The sequence below is a fragment of the Cannabis sativa genome, chromosome 2 (genome assembly GCF_029168945.1).
Source record: "Cannabis sativa cultivar Pink pepper isolate KNU-18-1 chromosome 2, ASM2916894v1, whole genome shotgun sequence".
In the NCBI taxonomy this organism is placed as follows: domain Eukaryota; kingdom Viridiplantae; phylum Streptophyta; class Magnoliopsida; order Rosales; family Cannabaceae; genus Cannabis; species Cannabis sativa.
The window spans coordinates 16,130,432-16,137,055 of NC_083602.1; the positions used below are offsets into that span (position 1 = coordinate 16,130,432).

The 6,624-nt window shown below is 30.1% G+C and overlaps 1 long non-coding RNA gene across 1 annotated transcript; it reads right to left on the bottom strand.

The window, feature by feature from the left end:
* Positions 1-1,971: 1,971 nt before the first annotated feature.
* LOC115708799 (uncharacterized) lies at positions 1,972-4,792 on the bottom strand. The gene is made up of 3 exons (XR_009686135.1): positions 4,412-4,792; positions 2,628-4,141; positions 1,972-2,267 (listed from the first exon to the last, which is right to left on the bottom strand). It is a non-coding gene; the product is annotated as an uncharacterized LOC115708799 (long non-coding RNA).
* Between the last annotated feature and the right edge of the window lie 1,832 nt (positions 4,793-6,624).

Here is a 6,624-nt window from a genome sequence, read left to right on the forward strand (position 1 = left end):
TGAAAATTTATTTTGAGTTGCAAATTAATTTAAATTAATACAACTTAAATAATTTTCTTAATATTTATATATCAAAATTACTACTGAGATGGAAATAATTCAATTTATTTCAGTCACCATCTAAGTATAATTTTATAGATATTAAATTAAATTCTAATTTAGAATTGTAATTCTAAATTCGATATTTAATGAATATATTTTATTATAAATAATAATGAAAATACATTTTCAAAGAATGAGCTTTATTATTAAGATATTCGATCTCCATTGTTGGTTTTACATAGCGTTTGTTTTAGTGAGTAATCCTCCCTAATGGAGGAACGTTCATTAGCAAGTTCACACCGTTTAATCTCGAAAGATAAGTAGCTTTGTAAGTGTTTTATATGGTATGGATCACCCTAATGGTTGCGACCATATTTGACTTACAAAATATGAAACAATGGTAGAAGCTCATAAGATAGCATTGCCTTGACTCTCGCCTAAACCGGACAACGCTGAATTCCAATCTTGATCGAATATAAGGTTGCTAGAATGTTTAACATTTTAGATGAGCTGACAACTCTATTCAATGGATGGTATCTTTGACTCTCGCCTAAACGGGACACTGTATCAGTTTGTTGGAAACCTTGGAAATTATTTAGGATTGTATGTTTTAGTATTTTCACTTGTCATTCCTACTTGCTATATGTTTAATAATTTCTGAATTGTGTATGAATTTATATTGAACCATGTTATTTTCTGTTATTATATTGTAGTTTAATTTCGAATCTTCATTGTTGGTCTAACTTGGTTTGTTTATCTAATGAGATAAATTCCTAATGGATTTTCACCATTAGACATACATAATAGTGTTAGATCTCGAAAGATAAATATTGTATATGCGACATCTAGCTGTTCATCAATTGATGACACCTTAGACTACTATTTTTACGATATGAAACAAGAAGATTGTATAAATAAGATTAATTTGACTTTCGCTAATCGAAGCATCATTGGATTCTTATTTATAAACGAAATTATCCTAATTCCTCTTAGCTTATTCATTTCGAATTAGCTCAATAACATATCATTGGATGAATGGTCTATATATCATTTCATGTCATTCTATTTTTTCTCTTAAGAAATTGAATGACATTTTTGATTATTTTCCCGAAATTCTATCCCACAATATATAAGTCCTCAATCTTAGAAATCTCCTACTTGTATGGGCAAATCTGACTTAGAGTTTAAATTAGTAGTGGTGGTCCAAGAAGAATTACTCATTATATTTGGTATAAATTTAAGTCTTTGACTTTAATTTTAGATTCTAAACAGAAATTTTCTTATATTTCTATTTCCAGAATACAATAAAGTTACACTTTCACAAGTGTTTAATAACCATTTTTCTATCAATGGATTCAAACTGTATGGAATATGAGTTTAGTATTCTGTCACCAGGATCCACTTGCACTATTCTAAGAACTTTTTAATGTAACTAAACATAAGTCATCAAAAAGACACAACCACATTTTTTTAATCTATGGCATTTGTATCTTCACTACTACAAAAAGTATAATTCTCGTCAGTTTTTAAGTGTCATTTAAAGAATTTACGTCGGTTTAAAAAACCGACGTATATACCGTAGTCGCAAATAGTTTTTCATTAGCGTCATTTTTAAAACGACGCAAAAAACAATTTTCGACATTTACAAACCGACGTAAAATATTTACTTTTCTTTTTTATCTTTTGCGTCGGTTTAGAAATGACGCTAAATTTTATATGGCATTTTAAAACTGTCACAAAAAACTTATTACGTCAGTTTAAAAATGTCATATCTATTACGAAAATGCTTTCTTTTTTTTACCTATTGCGTCGCTTATAAAATGAAGCACAAATATAAATAAGAAAAAATTGCAAATTTTCATGCAATTTTCCCTACCTGCATTATCAAATTTTACAATAATTCTATATAATAGTAAATACATAATACAAAAAAAAAATTAAAATAACATTTATAAAACTTACATAAAATTAGTAATCGATTCTATTAACTAATCACATAATACTAAAATTGTTAATAAAATCGATCCTAAAACTTAAATTCCATGTATATCGTAAACTAAATATAAACTAATTACATATGCAAAATATAACAATAATCATAAAACTTGTTACTCATGTATTATAACAAAAGTAGTAACCTTGTACTTAATCTATAATCAAAGGCTCCACAAATTCGGTCCACTCATCCTGTACTGCATTGATCTCCTAGTTACTATAGGGAGTGTCTGACTTGAACGGTAAAACAAAAGATAAAAAAACATTAATCATACAATTAAAATACAAAGCTGTGTGTGTGTCTGAATATAGATGGTCCACTTAGTTAATAATCATCACACAAAGCTGTCCAATTTTATCTAAGTTCATCATATAATTGAGAAGCTATAGCTAAACCTTAAATCAATGAATGCAATTAACTTGACCTTTTCTTTACATTGTTTCTTCAAAAATTAATTAGTTATTATGTTATAATCAATAGTTCAAATTGATCTTCTATACATTAATTAATTTAAATATATAGAGTACCTGCTAATTAATTTATGATAATATATATAATGTTCCGAAGTTATATAAATATATATATTAACCTGATTCAACTGCAACAATCTTCATGGCTTTGGTCCTGCATTTGCAACAGCTCATCCGCACACTCACAGTTATCTTTTGCTGCAAAAAAATATGTACATATGATATTAGGAAAAGAAAAACCTACAGGGATACTAGATGAGCTTCTCCACTTAGATTTACAAATTGAACAATCGTATTCGAGATTTATGAGCTGGTTACAGACCTCTCTTCGCATAAGAAGATCTGTAGGGGATAGACCTAATGAATCAATGATTGCTGTAATTCATTGTAATCTTATAGTTAAACATGTTGGATCTAGTAATGAAAATTTTCAGAAGAGTAATGACAAAAACAATGGTACTGACATCTATTTAGTACAAGAAAAGAAAGAAGTGATGTTTATTACTAATCTTCCCAAGCAGCTGATTCCAAAGCATGTAGGTTCTTCTGAAGTGAGTAAGATAACTTCCAGAGACCTCTTAGATTTCAACCAACCTTAAATCAATGAATGCAAGCAATAAAATAACTTGGCCTTTTCCTTTAGATTGTTTCTTCAAAAACACATTAATATTATCTTGTAAATTTTTTCATATGTATAACTATATATACTCTTTTCGTAGCTTAAAAAAACAAAAATCTGTTGTGAACAGTACTTATTTCAGATCTATAACAAACACACAAAAGCACAACTGTATGTCCATTTTGATTTGCTTCAAATGATAATACTAAAAAAATGATTAAAATTGAAAAGAAAAACAAAAAGAAACAAACTATCGTGAAGAGAAGAGAGGGATTAGAGGGTGCACAGGAAGAAGCTCAAAAATAAAGATTAATACCTCTCCAACTATAATGAACCCCAACATGATTTCATCTTTCAAATATGTACACACTGACATATTTTTATCAAATTATTATAATTAAATTCAATGGGTGTGGCATGACACAAATAGCAATATAAGAAAGAAAAGTAAATTAAGATAGAAGAACCTGTCAAAGAATGAAAACTTTGAGAGTGAAACCTTAGAAATCTTCAAATGGTTGTGATGAATGATTTAGTTGAACAGAGTCTTTTGACAATGGGTGTTTTGAAAGAGCTTGATTTACATTTATAAAGTAATAATATATATACACAAAAATCTAATACAAAAGACAAAAAAAAACCCTTAAAGCATAAGTAAAATAATTAATATACCCTTCCCTCATTCAAAGACCCTTCAATAAATTTTGTAGTCTACCAAACTCTGTTGCAAATCTTGTAGTCTACCAAACTCTATTGCTACGAAGCCCGAACCCTCCATTAAAATCTATCATCTTGAAGCTCTTAACTCAATTATTTTTTTTTTCTTTTGCTGGAACTATCACTAAAATGTTACTACTAAAAATCATACCCAAAAAATAAAAAGAGGCAACAACTACGACCAGTAGTGTAAAGGAAATGAAATATTTAAATATATATATATATGTATGTATATGTGTGTGTGAGATAGAGATACCTGATAAACAGTTAGATTTGAGGAAAGAGAGGTTTTGAGATCTGAAAAATAAAATTCAAATATATAAGAAATTAAAAATAAAAAATCCCATTAACAAGTATATAATTATACACAGCAAGCTCATCACTGTGACAGCCTTATTGTTGTTCTTAGTAAAATACATCATCTTCGATGGGAAGAAGAACGAGAGAAATGTGTGAATCAAGCTCTTGGGATGAAATTGGTTTTTAGTCTCACTGATTTAGGGGTTTTCTTTTTCCTTTTTCAATACTCTCTTCAGTTATAGAAATAGAAGGGGAAATTTTACACACCGAGAGCGGTCGACAATGGAGGATTGAAGATGCCCAAATCATCAGAGTCGTCTTCGCAAAGGTTGAAGATGATTATATGAACAATGGGATTGATATTTGGCTATTTAGGGATTTAAATATATATTTTTCGTCAGTTATTAACCTTAGGATTTCACTTTTGCGTAGCTCACACAACTTTTATTCTATATCTTTGAACCGACGAGAATAAGGTTTCCTATTTTAATTTTTTCTTGTTTTAATTTTCGTCAGTTTCTTTTGTAGCGTCATTTTACTAAATGACGCTAATTAATATTTTTTAGCGTCGTTTTAAAACTGTCAGCTTTATTTTTTGTACACTATTCACGTCGGTCAACCATGTGAACAGTAGCGTTGACCGACGCAAAAACTAGTTTTTGTAGTAGTGCTTGTTCATAGTGGTTTTGACAAGATCAATCTTTGCAAAGAGTTAATATGCCTATATCCACTGAAAGTTGTTCATCTCATTCGTAGATGGATGTGCATTCAGGGGTGGATATGAGTTTTTCGTTGTATTCTTAAAACGATAACTCTAGATTATACCTTATGCAAAGAAATTTGAAATGTTTGAAAAATTTCTGATTTCTAGCAATGGTAGAAACCATTAAGGTAAGTGGTTAAAGATCTTCTGAACTGATAGGCGTGCAGAAATAGTTAGTAGATATGCAGTTCAAAGATCATTAAATTGATTTTTGAATTATATCCAAACTTACCTCCCCAGAAATTTCAATTTGCATATTGATGATTAGTTACTAGTTGTTGCCTAAGACCTTCTATGGTAATACAATTTCAGAATGATGTAATGGTTGTATACTTAATGTAAATCATTACTAGATTCATGAATGACCTAATCAAAATCTTAAGAAAAGCTAGAACTGTTAACCATGGTTTGCATGTTTGTTAGCTATTCTAAGTGATTAGGGGTGGACCATCCCATAGTCAATAGATAAGAAAGTGTTTGTTTAAACAAATACTACTTTTCCAAGATAATGACTAAGTCTGAAAATAAAGTAGAAAATAAAGGAGATATTTTTCTTGATTCCAAAAGTGTTCTATCATCTTATATGACATATGATGATCCCACTGCCTCTGTTGTCTTGTCACAACTGAAGAGGTTAATACCATTTAGTTTTCTTAGACATAATTCACGGTACCTTGTCGTAGTGGGAGAGTTTCTAGGAACTCACCTTCTTATGACTTGGAAGACACTAGTGATTAAAATCCATTGTGAGTTTAAACAAGTAATAGATTGTCAAGATAAGAAACTAAGAAGAAAAGCCAATAGAACTATGGTTTAATCCATTCACATGCAGTAACCTAAACTTTCTATTACAAGGACATAAAAGGAAATTTCGTGTATAAGTCTATTCAATGGACTTAACAAAACTTTCTGTTCCTAGTAGTATAGGTTTGAGTTTATCTAAACCTATGGCTTGTGGTATACCTGGTAATTACTTACTCTAATGCAAGCAACTTACTTTAGTAAGATGCTGAAGCATTTTCTTTCTAATGGCAATCTATAGAAGCTTCTCGACTTCTAGGCATATATTTTATTTATCTAAGGAAAAGCCTCAACTATTCCAGAAAAGATAAAGTCATCAACAGTGAGAGGTCTCAGATATGCTTTAGTATGCCTTAGACCAGACACTTGCTGTTGAGTGGGAGTAATGAGTAGGTATCAGATTAATCCAGGAGAAGAACATTGGAAAACAGTCAAGTAAATCTTAAGATTAAGAAGAGGAACTATATTTTAGTCAATAAGGGTGTATTTAAAACTCTTAGACTACACTACATCAGATTTCGAGATTTGCCTTTGTGCTAGAAAATCTTTCTGATAAGATGGTGATTACTCTGGGGGTGGAATAGTGATTTTGGAGAAGTGTAAAAACCTATCTGAAGTCTCTAGGTCTACCAGAAAGGGACTGAATGTTAAAGTTGCAGGAAAGGTACTTATTCAGTCTAAGGAAAGTTCTATACATTTTTGGCACCATTCCAAATTGCCTTAACTACTAGTGTTATTTCCTGATTAACCAAAAGTAGTTGCCAAAGATATAGAATCCAGTATCCCAAAAAGAGTAGACATATAGAGAGGAATTTCACATTATCAATGATTTTGTGATTAAGGAAGAGTAATGGTGGAGAAAAGGTTGTGTTTAATTCAACCTTTCAGATCCTATTACGAGGAGTTTACTACTACT